This window comes from Hipposideros armiger, unplaced genomic scaffold (genome assembly GCF_001890085.2).
Source record: "Hipposideros armiger isolate ML-2016 unplaced genomic scaffold, ASM189008v1 scaffold_11, whole genome shotgun sequence".
In the NCBI taxonomy this organism is placed as follows: Eukaryota; Metazoa; Chordata; class Mammalia; order Chiroptera; family Hipposideridae; genus Hipposideros; species Hipposideros armiger.
Window position 1 is genome coordinate 5,118,676 of NW_017731361.1, and position 16,182 is coordinate 5,134,857.

Sequence of the window (16,182 nt, forward strand, 5' to 3'; positions counted from 1 at the left end):
GAACATGACACAATCCAGACCCAAAGGTGAGGTATGCCAGGACCTCCTCTGTCGTTCTTAGACCCAGCTGTTCCGTGGAAGGTTAAACATTTATTTTTGCTGGGGCTCTGTGAGTTTGTTTTTATTGCAAATTGATTCTCTACTACAGGCTGCCATAGAAGGGGGCTTTAAGTAGGTATGCTGTTGGAAGGACCCCCCATATCCCTTTGTTTCGCTCTGGTATTACCCTCCTCACCACTACCAGTTGTGAAAAATGACAATGAAAATTTCAGAGGCAGCTTGGATTCCCTCAGAGAAAAGTGTCTCTTAGGTACTAAAGGAAGAACCACACAAATAATAATTAAAAATGACACAGCCAGGTAGTGGTGTGTGGTATGCATTTTGGCAAGAGTCAGCATTTTAGAGCAGGTCTCTCCGTGGTGGGGGAGAACAGGCCAAACAGGCTTTTAAAACCACCATTCCAGAAGGAAAGGGGAGGGGTCGGGAATATGAGAGCATGTTTCTGTTGGTGAAGCTGGTTTTCTATTAAATGTTTGCAGGAGAGGTGGACAGCAGATCCATTTAGAGTCATCGTTTCGTTCAAATGCTAGGAGGCAGCCAGCTGGTCTGAGATGAAATGAGGTGGTTCTCGAGGTACCACTTAAGTGGGCTGTGGCAGCTTTTGGGCTTTGAGGTCGTATTTTGTGCATGTTTCATCCCAGGTGCTTTGCTCCCTAGATATCCATGCATACTTCCATCTCTCCATCATTATTGAATGCCTGTTTGTACCAGGAACTTTCCCTCCCTCCCTTCCTGTGCCTACCTTCCTGCCACCCATTCTCAATCTATTCATTCTGCAGCCCAGATTATCGATTGCCTATTATGTGCCAGGCACTGTTCTGGGCTCTAGGAACCCAGAGTAGGAAATAGTTTAGCAGAGGAGACAGGCTCTTGAAAAAGACTGTTTTATGGTTTTTCAGCTTTGATGTGAGCTTATTAATGGCTGACTTACACCTCCTCCTCCCTCATGTGTAATGCTACGAAAGCACAGGCAGTATCTGCTTTTTGCTTACCTCTCCAGTGAGTAGTATACCGGGCACATAGCTGCTCAAATACATAGTGTTTTGAACGAATAGCAGAATAAATGAGTGATCTGTACAGTGTGGGACACACTTTTACAGAAGTGTAATCACAGCTGTGCAAAGCCGCACAGAAGACAGAATTACCAACACGAACCCCACATCTGGTCCAAGCAATGAAGAACGAGGGGTATCTGTGCATGCTGGTCCCTTTTTGTCCATTTACGTTCTCGGTGACATTTTTGTGCTGCTCTCATGTATAAAGCTGCGGTGAGCAGGAGGCTATGATGGAGTACAGGACTGACTGGGTCCCTGCCCTCTGGGAGCTGCCTCCATGAGCCAGTGTGGGAAGTGCTGGGAGGGAGAGACCCAGGTGCCTGGATGGGCACAGTGTGGGCCAGCCTGGGCTGCAGTGAGTGTGAAGCTGCCGCTTGAGAGGTTCCGTGGAGGGAGCCAGGTGCCCGTGGTGTCGGGCAGGGTGGAAGAGGGCCTGTGAGGGCGCTGATCTGCGAAGGAAGCGGGACGGCCCGAGTGTGGAGAGCTGCTCTTGTGGATGCCAGGCCCAGGCTATCTGCAGCATCTGAAGAGCAGGCCTTCCTTTTTGTGTTGTAGAACCCATCGATTTTATGACAGTGTGACTTACAGGCTCAGGCTTCCTAAGAAGGGAACTGAATTAGCTTCCTGTGGCTGCCTTAACAAATGACTACAGACTCGGGTGGCTTAAAACAACAGAAATTTGTTCTCTCAGTTCTGGAGGCCTGAAATCTGAAGTCAGGGTTTCGCCAGGGCCATGCTTCCTCTGAAGGCTCTAGGGAAAGGTCTTTCCTTGCTTCTTCCCAGCTTCCGTGGCTCCTGGCAGGTTTTGGTGTTCCTTGGCTTATAGTTGCATCACTCTAATCTCTGCCTCCTCCTTCCCTGTGTATCTGTGTTCCCTCCTAAGCACATTAGTCGTTGGATTTAGGGCCACTTTTAATCCAGTATGACCTTATATTAACGAATTCCACCTGCAAAGACCCTTTTTCCAAATAGTGTCACATCCTGAGGTCCTGGGTGAACATGAATTTGGGGGCCATTATTCAACTCACTGCAGGAGGGGATGTTGAAGTTGGTGGCACAGTGTTGGGAGGCTTCCTGCGGGTCTTCTCGTTCCTCAGGGCTTCTGGGTTGACAGGAGGCTGGGAGTGTTGGTTGTGGGGAGGGTGGGCCAGCGGGGGCCAGGCCTGCAGCAGTCCTGGTGAGGGATCCTGGGTACAAGATCCTTCTCTAATGCCTAAGGAAGCTGTGAGACTGCAGGAGGTGGCCCTGCCCCTGCAGTTCCCTGGCTCAAGTTCACCCCGTTCTTCCTGCAGTGAGGGGAGATGGCAGGGTTTCTTACTGACCGTCCTTGGAGCACCTTGAGACAGGAGGAAGTCCACTAGAGTAAAAGAGCCAGAATAATTAATGGCCCTAGCCAACAATGGCCTCGGGTTTTTCCATGGTCCTTCTCTTCTTTGGGAACAGTTTCCTGCTGCTTTCTTGGCGGCGTGTTGCCAGGGACTTCCCGGGTCTGCAGGACATGGCTTTCCTTTTCTTTCTTGTTTTTCTGCTTTCTCAGGTTCAGTGTTGGTAGATTCTTCCAGTTCCCTGGTATTTACACAAATTACTCAACAGCGTCTTCCTATAACAGTGGTTCTTAAACTTACTGTGACTTCCAGGTTTGCTTTCCAATCTGGAAATTTGATTCCCTGGTTTGACTTGCAGATTTGATTCCCAGAATTTCTAAGTTAGTAAGTCTGGGGTGGTGTGATTCAGGTGAACTTCAAAAGCCAAATCGAGAAACCCTTCCCCAAAGGGTTATGTTTTAGTGTTTGTGTGTGTATGTGTGTGTGTGTGTGTGTGTGTGTGTTCCCTCCAGTGATACCTGTTTTCTTAGACAGGATGACTTTTGCATTTACACGATGTTAATTGACACAGTGTATCACCAGATTATGTATTTCAAACTCTGACCTAGATATGCTCTCTAGATACACAAATGCAAATTCTTGTATCATTTGCCTGTAGGCAAAGTAGATAAAATAGAATCAGTGGTACCTTGAAAATATTGTAGGCCTACTGTCAGCTGAGGAGGAAGGTGAGTGGAGAATGTGTGTTCTGTGGCCTCAAAGCTAAGCCAAGGAAACGGGGTTCTCAATGTGTAAGGGGGTGAATAACGGGATGGCTGTTTTGTCTTCATTTCTGTGACCCAGCGTCCCCTTTCTGTAAAAAGGAGACTGCAGAGTTTGCCACTCTCTTGATGGAACTCTCAAAGAGTCACATTCTTATTTGCGTATTCATTCATTTATTTAAAAACATTATTGGGGGCCAACGACGTGCTAGGACTGGTGAAGAGCATCCTTTTGTGAACAGAGCGGGTATGGCTACTGCCTGCCTGGCGTTTATAATGTCATTGGGGTGGCACACGTTAAACAGTTACCAAGATCAAAGAAAATCACATCACGTAAAGGGATGGGAGGGGACATTCTAGGGCCTGAGGCGAGCTTACAGTGGGGAGGCGGATGAGAGGCGGCCTCTTCCCTGAAGAAGTGACTCTTCAAGTGGAATGTGAAGGGCGAAGGGGCACTAACTAGGTGAGGAGGGGAGGGGAGAGCGTTGCGGGCAGAGGGAACACCACACATCAGGCTTCGTGGCTGGAGGGGGCCTGGCACAGGAGGGGATCTGAGTTGGCCAGTGGGGTTGGGGCTCCGAGGGAGGGCAAGGCTGGCGGGGTGTGCAGGTTTGTACACCTTAGTCACATTAGTTGTTAGTTTGAGATGAAAGGGAAAAATTATAATTGGGGAGGGTGTAGAAGGGGTGGTGACAAGAGCAGATCTGCTTTTTGAAAAGGTCATCCTGGGCAGCTGAGTGAGGAGTGGTCTGGAGGGGAGCCGGGAGGACGTGGGAAGGGAAGGCCAGTTAGGAGTCCAGGGCAGAGGTGATGCTGGCCTGGCCTCAGGGATGCAGCAGAAACGAGGTCTTCCTCACGATACTGGTTCTCCAGTCAGCACCCAAGGAGAAAGCTAGTGGGGGTGAGCAAGCAACCCCAGGTGTTCCTGTGTCCAAGGCTGGCTATTTAATCTGTTGGGGGGACCCTTGTTCATAAAGCAGAAATGAGTGCTGTTAAAGGTATGGACGTACAAAGCTTTTTCTTTTCTTTCATAGTCTCACTCTCAATGTGGTGCTTTTCATTTGCTATTTAAGGTTGTTCTGAATAAAGAAGAATTAAACGTTTCAAGCATTGGTATGAATTTGACGGATCATCTTTATTTTGGGCAATGCCAGTTTTAAATGTAAATATAAGATCAACTGACTTGTATGCAGAATCACTGAAATTACACAGTTCGTATTGCATAGCTCATATGCATATTAATTTTGTTCTTACCAGAACGGTGGAAACACCACACAAACTAACTCAACTGTTTGTATTTTACTCGATTCACGCACATTCTGCCAACATTCTCTGTCTTCGGCTTACTGACAAGTAAGGCAGCCCGGAAACAGAAAGGGACTGTGGGTTGCTCCATCTTTACCTGTTCTGTGTCTTCATGGTCAGCGTAAGGTTTATCCAGGGAAATAACATAAGTAGGAAAGGCTGTGACAGGGTTCCTTGGCCCTCCATGTTTCTTAGAACAATATCGCCTTCTTTTGCATTTGGCAAATTCTGGTTCAAGTGCAAAGTGCAGCCTCTCAAGGTTTTCAGCGCTTGCGATTTCTCAGTTACTCGTACAGACATAACACACTTAGATGGCAGTCGCTTCAGTCTTTCCCACCTCGCACACGTCGTGGGCCCGCCAGGGTCCTGTGCTCATGGGGCATGGCAAACCCCACAGGCACCTGGGGCCACGAGGCAGCCTGGCAGGCGTGCTTGATTGACAGCCATGGTGTAGGTCTCTGCTCACACACATGCTTCACTGTCACACCGGACTTCACTTACAGAACCCAAGTTCAAAGACAAAGTGGTAAAGAATTCCAAGTAGTGGCAGAATAGCATTAAACCTTCTGAGGGTGGGTTCCTGTGCGACGCACACTCAGGAAGCTGCCTGCTGAAGCCTTAGTAGTCCAGTCTCTCAGCGGCCCCATGGGCCTGTGTCCTGGAGTCACTGGAGTCTGTGGCAGGTTTACTGTTTGCAGGCCCAGAGAATAATAACTGGGCAGAGCCTGGATTGGCAGCCCCAGCCCAGGCCTGGGGTCCAAGAATGCTTGGCTCCCCAGGTGCTAAAAGGGCTGCCACTTCCTGGGAAGCCTGGTTTCCTGCTGGGTTTGTAGGCAGTCAGCAGCAGGGCCATTCACGAACTCCAGGTACCGCAAGCCAAGTCTGGACACATCAGTCCCTAAACAGAGCAGCCTCCCCCGCTGGTTGTATGGGCTTCAAAATAAGAGACGTGATTGAGAATATTTCTGGAAAAAGGCTCAGGGTTCCGAATTTGTGAGTTTTAAGTTGAACTGTGGTGTTTCCTCCTCCCACCTACACTGTCACCTAGATTTCTTCCTCTGCGAGCATTGAATTGCCTGCCTCAGGAACATTTGTAAACCTGTTGCGAATGAGAAGTTCCGGCTTGCTCGTTGGAGCTCTGCCTTTGTTATTGGAGAGGTTCCATGATTGGTACTTGGTACTGGGTGTTCTGAGGGTCTAGGTGATAGCTGTTCTTAAACTTCAGCATGTATACAAACTGCCTGGGAGCCCAGATTCTGGGCCCCGGTCCTAGAAGTTTGATTCAGGCCCCAGGAGAGTCAGCAGTGGTGCTCAACCATATTTTGAGAAACACTAATCTTTGGCCTCTCAAAATCCTGTGATTTGAGAGGTGTGGAGTGAGGGGTCCTCCGAGAACTAGCTGAAGCACGATTTCTTGTTTGACTGGGGGCTAGAGCCTGGGAGGAGATGGTGCTGGGTGAGGAGGCCCTCTGGCTGGGAACCTGTTAGGAGGATGAATGGTGCCCACCTGGACCTCCCTGCTTGGTCCCAGGAGCCCAGCCTCCCTGGGATGCAACAAGAAACAGGCTCATTAAACAGGGCATAAAAGAAAGTGAAATGAATTTCTGAGAATGTTATTAGCTGTAGCTCTGTTCAGAATTGCTAGGTACTTTTTTTTCTTCAGGAAACGTTCATGTAATCCAGGGGGAGATGGGTGGATTTTTCTTTTTTAATTGAACTTATTTTGGGGCTGAGGAGCGGCTGCCCTGGCTTCCTATGGTGTCAGTGGGGAGGAGTGTCTGAGCTGTGCCCAGGGACTAGGTTGATTCCTGTTAGATCATAACGCTGGTGGGAGGTCAGCAGGGTGTCGGGGCGTACATGTGGGCGGGAGAAGGCCCAGTGGCTTGGCTGTCCTCTCATCTTTACACAGAAATAAATCAGCCTGGCATTTTATTTATCATGTTATTGGGTAAAACTATATTATAAATAACAATCATTTATTGAGTGCTGGCTGCAGCCAGGCCCTGTGCCAAGCACCTCCGAATGGCATCTCTTTTCATTTCTTGCTTTGTTTGTTGTTGTTGTTTTTTTTTTCTTTTTGTCCTTTGCTAGAAAAGGTGCAGGAGTTACAGGGGGCTGACATGTCTTGGCTTCTCTTTTCCTGCTTTTCAAGTTAGGTTCTTGCTTGCCGGGAGTTGTTTAGAGCAAATGTGACTGTGAGGCCATAGGAGGCAGGCCTGAGGATATAGAAAGAGGGTAAGTTACAGAATGTATGGGTGCCCTGTTTTTCCTCCACAATTCCAGCTCTCATCTAAAGACCTTGGAACAGAAAGCTCAGCATCCAGGGCAACCTGTGGAGAAATGAATGTGGCTTGGAAATCCATTATCAACCCTGATGTACTGTTTTGCAAGTATCTTTTCCTTTGACAAACTTTGCAACTCTTTTGGTGAAATCTCCCTGAAGTCTTTTCTGAACTAGCAGTATTTGCTGTCCTTTCATTACATGCATGTTATAGGCACAGAAACAGGAAGAAATGGCAATTGCTTTATAACTAACTCCCCAGAAGAAGTGGTGGCACTGAGCTATGTAGCTGTTGAAGCAGGTTCTGGACTCCTGTCTGGTGTGTGGGCCCTGCCTCTGTGGACCTGGGACGGGCAGGGCAGCCCAGCTCCGGTTCCTAATCCACTCGCTCTTTCTGGCTCCCTGTCCCTTCTTCGTTTTATTGGCAAGGCCTTTCTTTTATTTATAAACCTCTTCCAAGAAGGTCTGGCTTTCGCTCTGAGTTTATGACCATAAATTGTGAGATGGTACACGTCACCCTCTTAATCTAATTGAGCCAGCACATCATTGTGGAGACATCATTTTATTTGGGGGGTATTAGTTGCTATGGTTATCCGCTGAGACCAACAGAGTCTGTGTTCTCTCAATTAGATTTTTGGAAACTGCTTCCTGAGAATAACTGAGGTGTGTGTGCCTTCCTTTAGGACTATCCAGTATATACCCTCATCATTTAAAAAAAAAAGAAAAAAGGCACAGAGGGCCAGCTGAGTGGCGCGTTGGCTAAGAGTTGGCTTGGGACGCCAGCTCTGAGCAGCAGGGCCCCAGTTCGGATCCCACATGAGGGCCAGTGATGTGGCGCCCTCTACAGCTAAGATGATGAACAACAGCTCGACCTGGAGCTGGGCTGCCGTGAGTCGCTGGCGGTGGCATAGGCTACAGCCCCTGCTGAGTGGGCTGCCGTGAGCTACCGTGAGTACCTGGCAGCCAGCGTGAGCCGCTGTGAGCGGCCATCCAGTGGCTGGCGAGCGACTGCCTCACCTGGGAAGAGTACACTGATAGTACCAACATGGGCCAGTGAAGCGACGTCCTCCACAACTAGACTGAAGAAAAAAAAAGGACAGCAACTTGTCTGTTTCCCTTCCCTGATTTCCCAACGCTGTTTCCTTCCCCCAATTGCCCAATAAGAAATCTTAAAAAAAAAAAAAAAGGCACAGAAAAGATACTTTGGGTGGAATTTTAGAGCAGGACGAGACCTTAAAGATCAAGTGGTCCAACCTCCTGGTTTTCAGATGAGTTCTCTAAGGCCGAACCTTATGAAGTTTGTTAAGAAGGTATTAAGTAAGTTGATGGATGAGTGAGGACTTAGCCCATTTCTAGTTCTTATTCTCTTCTTTCTGCAACCCTCTGTAGAAACCCGCTCAAGGAATCCATTCTTCCAGTATATATAGAGGTCCTGTATGCTCTAGGCACAGTGCTGCTGGAAGGATAAAGACACTATGACTTGCACTGTCAGGGTCTCGGGTGGGAATCCCAGCACTTGCCTGGGAGAGTTTGGGGCCTGGACCAGCAGCATTGGCATCACCTGGAAACTGGTTAGAAATACGAAGCTCTGGCTTCCAGGCCCAGTGAATCACAACCAGCATTTTGACAAGACCCTTGGGTGATTGGGTGGGTGCACAATAAAATTTAAGAAGCTCTGCTCTAAGACGATGATAAGACACTCCAGAAGAAAAAGCACCAAGTCTTGAGGCCCTCACCAGCCTCAACTGCCCCCCGCCCCTGGTCCTCTGCTTGGCGATGGGCGTAATAGTAATGCTGTGTGGTTTGGACCACGAAGGATGCTCCCCATTCTCAGCCTGTGCTCACCTCTCTAGCTCTGTCCCATTTGGCCCCTTCTGGTCTTCCCCGTCCTGTCTGGCTGACTCTCTACAGACCCTTTGATCTGATTTGTGTGGTCTCCTTTTAATGCCCCCACTCCTGTTTTTTTTTTTTTTCCCTAAAACATGCCTATTTTAGGGGCAAAGTCCAGACACCACCTTCTCAGGCTCCTTCTTTCCTCTGATTCTTCTGAGGCTGGCTCTTTCCACAGGCAATTTGACAGAAAGGATTTGATGATGTCATTCTTTCCCCGGTGCATTTAAAAAGCATCACTGGAGTTGAATAAACTTCTCAAGAAGAAATCCCTACTGCTTTGAGTTATAGAGTTCAGTGAAAAAGTAGTGGTATTTAGCCTAGGTGTTTGCCTTTGCTTTTATCTGCAAGAGGTGAAAGGAAATTTTAAATGTATAGATGTGTTAAGGTTTGTAAGCATCTGAGGGACTTAAACGTGTTCTTAGTAGTTCACTGGAATGGGGTTGTTTGAGTAGTTTGGTGAATCAGTGAGGCAAAAGTTCCTTCTTTTTATGCTAATTAAGATTCTCTTTTGGTTGATTCTCTTCTCACCAACCTGCAAGTAAACTTCCCTTCTGCTTGTGCGTGTGGGAAGGACCAAAAATCAGCATATCAGGGCCACCCAGTGCTGTGCTCTTCTGTAACAGTTGCCCCCGCCCCCATTATTAGTTTGCCTAAAGTCTACAGTGAATCCAGGGTTCGAACCCAGGTTTGCAGAGTTCATGCACTTCAGACTTGTCTGAATTGCCCTTGACTGGCTGCGTGTGTGTGCGTGTGTGCGTGCGTGCGTGAGAGAGAGAGAGAGAGAGAGAGAGAGAGAGAGAGAGAGATCATTAATTGGCCTGGAAATACCCTTTCTTTTTGCTCTTTCACTTGATTAGTCCCTCTCAAAATGGGTTTCTTTGTTTTAACTGAGCAAATCACCGCTGTTTTCCTTGAGGGAGTTTTTCCTGCGTTGACCTGTTGTCTTCCAGGTCTTGGGGCATCACGGGAATGAGGATGTTCTGAGAACAGTACCTCAATTCTCTGTGTCCTAGTTCTGCTTTGTGTCAGGGCTGAGCAAGTCAAGTGTGGGACAGGGCTCTTTAGGGCTTGGGTTTTTGTCATAGATCTGAGACTGACCAAATCACTTAACATAATGGTTATTGGTTGGCAGATGTTTATTAAGCGTCTACTATGTGACGTGCACTGTCATTAAGCCCGTCCTTATTTTCACCTATAAAAGATAAAGTGCTACCATGTAAACTGTCAGTGTTCTCATAATGAAAAGCTAATCTAGCACTTTGTGACTACAAGTGCCTTTGTATACTTTATTTATACGTAATTATGTATATATAGTGATGATGCTACTGATCCCTCCTAATTGGACCTGAACTTGCAGTTTTCAGTAGGGTGCTCTCTACTAGTTTCTTTGACTTCCTCACACTCTCCTTATCTCCTGGCCAACCTGTGATCTGTGCACCAACATCTAGGTTGAGAGGTGTCATCTGGTCACCTCACAGAGAGCAGGCCCTTGACTGTGTGGCTGCATGTTCTTTCAGTGAAGCAGGATGGAAAGCAGAGTCAAAGCTCCAAAACTAAGTTCTGGGCTTAATCAGTGTTTAATTTGATCTTGTTTCTCTCTCTTATGTATAAAAGCCTGGTTCCCTTTTCCTTAGGGATGCAGTCCAAATTCCTTTGCTTGGCATTCAAGTCCTACTGTGATTTGATTCTAACCTCTCTTCCTAGTTTTGTCTCCTGTCCATCAAGCTTAAGTTCCTGCTGTTTCTGGGTAGGTCCTCTGCTTTGGCATCTCTCTGCGTCCTGTCCTCACTTCTAGAATACCTTCCCATGCCTGTTTCTCCTGCCTTGCACTTCCTCCCATTTCAACATATCTAAGTAGCTCTGAACTATTAAGGCTTACTTCAAATGCCACTCCCTAGTCTACCTTAATTTATAAGTTTGCATACACAGATTAGACCCTTCTAAATTGTATTCTCAAGTATATGCAATGTACACATACCGTCTTTTCATTGTTTTTTTGAGTCCACTGGTACCAGATTCTCAAATATATGAGTAAATTAGGCAATATAGTGTATTAGTTAAGAGTTTGGAGTCAGAGGGACCAGGTTTATTATACTGCCACTCGTTAGCTGTGTGACCCTGACAGGTTATTTCACCTCTCTGAGTCTGTTTCCCCAGCTGCAAAAGGGGAGTAATGGTTGGTTGTGAGGATGAAATGATTTAAAAGACTTAGTAGGTACACGTTACATAGTAAGTACCCAATAAATCAATCCATAATATATTTGTGGTTATTTTGATATATATTAAGGTGGGCCTGGGTATCCCATATTATTCTTGAAGGATGTTTCCATGTAAATAGAATTGGAAACCTCATGTGGAAAAGAGCGACGCACCTTTCTTTGTTCTATTTGACTTCATTTTAAAAATCAACTCTGAACATTTCATTAGCCTTAGTGCTCCTGTTGGAAAAACAAAGTCTCCAGCGTCAGTGCTGGCTGTGGGCTCATTGAGGAAATGCAGCTTTAGTGACATGGCCTCAGGAAAAGCACACAGATGTTGTGCAGCATGCATGCCGTGGCTGGTAGGGTTGGGGGACAGCACATCGTCCTCTGGTGAGAAGAGAGGTTTTCTGAGTGTGCTCCAGCAGATTTGAAAGAATGCGAGAGACACGTTGGCGGTGACTTCATCCCTGCAGCCCTTTCCTTCATGTGTCAGGCGTGAATGGATTAGATGAACCCCGGGTCATCTGAATGTGTTAGGGCAGCTCTTCCCCCACAGAGGCCGGGCCTCTCCCCCCATTCTGATTGCGTGTCCGCTGCACATGTCCCTTGTCCTGTGGGCATCTTTATCAAGGGGACAGCATCTGTCCCCAACACCGCCTTCCATGCTGGCCTCCCTGTCATTTCTCCTCAAGTCTTAGCATACTTTCTCCGATACAGTCGATTGCCACCTAGTGGCCGCAGGTAAGACCATGCATGACAGAAACTTGATGAATGCTTTGGGGGAATTTTGTTCTATTGTAAGATTTGAACATGGTCTGTTTCTTTTTTCTCGTAAAATGCAGGGGTTTACGCTGTAGAATGGCATTTAACAAGGGAACATCTTGCTTTTCTTACAGTTCATCAGTGGAACGAGGCTTAAAATGCCACTTGCAGACTTGGGGACATGGTGACTCGGGAGAATGCCTCTCCCTCCCCAAGCACAGTCTCTGATAGGATGTGTTCTGAGCTTGCCCAGATATAAGGGAAGACAAAAGAAGGGTCTCTGAGAACTCTTCCTTCATCCGTTTCAGCTTCAGGCCTGGGGACATCCTGGGGTTTAAAGGGGGACACATGGTTGTGGCCGACAGCTGGCTTATTTGTCGCTCATTTCTCCTGGCCCCTTGGTATAGAGAAGTTTTTCTTTCTGAGTTTGCTGACAAGGTTTTGCTTCTGAGCTTGCTGATGGCTCTCTCTGCAGCTCTGTGGGAATTTCCCTCAGTAGATGGCATCAGGGGAGATGGTTTTATGTTAGCAGTAAGCACATTCCTACATACACAGCTCCAGCCAGACTTCCTTAGGTTGGAAAGTTTCTCCTGACATACCTAATCTGCGTTTTTACATTTGTCAAGCATAGAATTGGGAATTTCACCTTTGATGAGTGTGATGAACTAGCAAGTGCCCAACTTCCTCTCTCCCTTGGTTCTTTCGGTGACACCTGCGCTCAGCCAGGCAATGTGCTAGGTTCGCAGGATCCAGTGGCGAGCATGAAGGGATGTGAGCCTCACCCCTGTGGAACTCACCAGTCGAGGAGGTGGGATAGGGTTTGGCCTGGTTAGACAAGTCAGGGAAGGCGTCTGGAAGGAATTCTGGGCTGAGGGCTGCCGGTAGAAGTGGGGCGCATCTCAGGAACTGGCAGAGGCCAGAGCATCTGGGTCCCATGGAGGGAGGTGGGGGGGCCCACACCCTGCAGGGCCTCTCAGGCCTTGGGAGGGACTTGGTTTTCAGAGCTCTGGGAACCCTTCGCAGGATTCACTGCAGGAGCTGACACAACCGGGTGGAGAACTGACCAGAGGGACAAAAGTGGATGTGGGGAGGCCAGAGAGGAGGCGGTTGCAGTTATCCAGGCAGATGGGGTAGTTGGTTCAGGGGTTGCTGATAGTGTCAGGGAGGAGTGAGCAGAATTGAGATGCTTAGGTGGTAACATAGACAGACTTGGGACGGGCTGCACTGTGAAGGATGGCACGTGGCTTGTGTGGCAGGAAGAATGGTGGTGCCTTTTAATTGTACTGAAGACTCAGGAAGAGGCCCTGAGGTGGCTCCAGTGGGAGGAGATAGGAGAGGAGAGAGAATTTGTTTTTGTGCATGTTGCGTTTTACCTGGGAATAGGGAACGGCTGTAGTCTAAGGGGCTGATGCCCACCTCAGTTCTCACCATGGGCCCTCTGTTTTGGGGGAGTATCAGACACCCCACCTGTAAGTCCGCCTGTACTTGCTGTGCCCAGTCAGATCACTACGGCAGGTTTTGAGGGTCCCCTTGACCAGCCCTGTGCCATGCACCCGTACACAATGGCACGAAACCACTCACGCACAGTTCCAGAATCATTCCGAACACCAGATGGTGAGGCACAGAGAGCAAGTATGCTTGGCATCAGAGAAAGGAGAGATGAGCAAAGCCTGGGGACTTGGTATTCTTGTGCAATAGCCAGCCGAGGGGCCAAGCCTGTGGCAAGTACTTACCTCGGCGGTTGGTCTTTATTATCTGTATTCAGTTTCTAAGTCCAGGGAGATGCGACAGAGTAGCAGAAAATTTTAAGGGTGGTTATATACAATTTTGGTAACGTTGGAGGTCAGAGAAAGGTAATAGGTGCACTGAGAGTATGATTGTAAGGTTACCTTGAGCCCGTCGTTATGTGGGCGTCCATGTGCTTGGGTTTGGGTATGCCTATGTATGTTTAGTTGTAAAAGAAAAAAGGAAATGGCTTGACGTGTGGTATTACTGGTAAAACTTGTATAAATTAATGCAGATTCTAACTTAAAAAAAATTATGACAACCTGTTTTACTGAAAGAAAATAACATACTTGGCTTAAATTCTCCTAAACTTGGTGCAGATTAGTATCTGCTGTGGCAGAGAGCTTGGCATCACCAGGAAGAGAAAGGCACTTTCCTTTGGTCCCCTATGAGCAGACAGCTTTGGGAACACCCTCGCAAGGCCAGGTTTCTAGCTGCTTTCTTAGCCCTTCTCTGCCTGGTCTCCTCACTCAGAGTCAGAGCCTACTTATTCTGTGAAACAGATACTTGTCCTCCCCAGAGGCAGCGGGTTATGACTTAGCTCCGGCCAGCTTTCTTTCTGCCTTTCTAGCAACAGATGTTTCTGCAAAGCAAATACTATTGACCCTGCTTGGCTCCTCAGCGCGTCTTGCGCTGCCTGAACATGAACCAGTGGGGTGATATGAGCAGGGTGCCACGAAGCTTGGCATCCACCCAGCACCAGTACCAGCCTTGCCTCCTCCTTTCCTCTCCAGGGAATGCGCATGTTAGAGTCCTGTGTGCATCAGTGAAGCCTCCAGAAATGAGTCTTTGTGCAGCGGCATATCCAAGGTGATCATCTACACAAGATGCCTCCAGTCCTTTGTGGCTGAAGCAAACAAGAAGCCTTTGGGGAGGTTTTTTTTTTTTTTTTAAGTCCTCTCCGTTGACCCAAGGAACGGAGAGGGGTTTGTCCTAATGGGGTGAGGCAGCATGGTGTGCGCACATGTTACAAGGTTCTCAGCTCAGAGGACTTGATGGAGTCACAGATCCCCTCCTTAGAGGCCGCGTGCTTTTATGTCAGTCCTCTTTTTCCTCTGGGCTCTCACTCATTACAGGTAGTCACGATTCCATTCCCTGGGCCCTGTTACTGGAGGACTCTTACATTAGGGAAGAAGAGCCCAGCCCTGCCTAGAACAGAAGCTCGTAGTACAGAGTGCTTACAGTACAGTGTGTCTCCCTGGATCGCCTGACAGCCTGATGGGTTAGGCAGGGCTGGCAGCTGGCCGGCGAAACGATTGAGACTTTATGACTAACCCGGGGTTAGTTACATATCTGGTAAAGGAGGGACTTAAGACTTGAGCCCGGGAACCGGTGGAGGCCAGAACCCCATGCAGTGCAAGTGGAGAAGAGAGGTTCTTTAAAGCTGGCTTGAGATGTTGTCCCAAAGCCTGGGAAGCAGATGCTGAACAAGCACAGTGACGGTGTCCACGACACCTTGAATGAAAGATAGCTCTCTTAAGCGTGGGCCATTCAAGCCCATGGTGATGTGAGTTCCTTTTCCGATTCCGGTAGTTGGGATTCTCAGTCGACCCAGCCGTCCTCGCTGGCCTCCAGCCCAGTATTGACTCCATACCAGTGCTCATTACCTAATCTTCCATCAGAACGGCCAGCGTCTTTATCAGCTTTGTGGGGCCCACATCGCGTCTCAGGTTTGTGCTGTGGTGGGTGTGTTGTGTGCTGCTGGACAATAGATCACGTTACCTTCTGGTCATAGCTAACAGGCCCTGCTCCTGGGTAGGTGGGCCCTCCTGTGCAAAGGCCCCACAAAGGCCCCCCACAGACCCCCTTGTGCAGTGGGAGCCATGCCTGATCCTCACTGGCAGCTGCTCCGGGCAGCAGCTTTTCAGGTGTGTGCTGGGATCTTTCCTTAGCCCGGCTTACGTTTCGCCTCCCCCCCCCCCACTTTGTTGAGATGATTGTCCAGCTTGAGTCTTCCTTACCCTACTGGGGAGGCACAGGGGGATTTTTAGGTGAGTAGAGAAGCAACCCTGTGCTTACTCGTTGCTCAGGCCTTTCTTTGTGGGTTCTGATCTGGGAACATTGTGACTAAAATGAGGTGGAGCACCACCATGCCCACAGTTCATGCACGACACACTCTGGGCCCCTTGATGGGCCTTGTCTTCCACTCTGAAAGTGTATTCTTCCCTTTTTAAAAAATCCTGCCTGCCTGCAGTCTCTGTCCTTCCTTCGCACAGTGTTCTGACTGTCAGATGCATCTGCTTCTTCCTTGACTTGCCAGGGAGTGATTTGTGTTCTCAGGGATATCCTCAGCCTGGGCTGGCCGGTTTTAAGAGATGCCCGATTCCCCTGCCAACATCTCTGGACTTTTTGCCAAACCCCATTCCATTAGAATGACTGAACCAGGGAGAGACTGGAAGACTCTTGGCTCCCATGTTCTCCTTCTTCTCTCCAAGCACCTTCCTCTTGGAGTGGAGACGGGTAGAGCAGAGGGCCTTGCGCAAGCGACAGTTAGCTTGGGACCTGTGTCATCCAAGCCACTGGGGAGGCGGTTGCAGAGTAGGAGCCACCCAAGAACAGGACGGCCCCAGACCTAAGAGCGGGACGCCCAGCCTGGCCCTTTCACTGGCAGCCATTGTTTGCAATGAACACTCAGCTTGGTAAGCTGAACAATGGAGGTAGGATTTGTATGCACCCGAGGTGGGATAGGGTTTGGCCTGGTTAGACAAGTCAGGGAAGGCGTCTGGAAGGAATTCTGGGCTGAGGGCTGCCGGT

The 16,182-nt window shown here is 48.6% G+C and overlaps 1 protein-coding gene across 5 annotated transcripts in view; it reads left to right on the forward strand.

Moving 5' to 3' along the window:
• ARHGAP26 (Rho GTPase activating protein 26) overlaps positions 1 to 16,182 on the forward strand; it is a 426,643-nt gene that overhangs the window by 84,898 nt on the left and 325,563 nt on the right. The gene's annotated exons all lie outside the window — the stretch shown is intronic.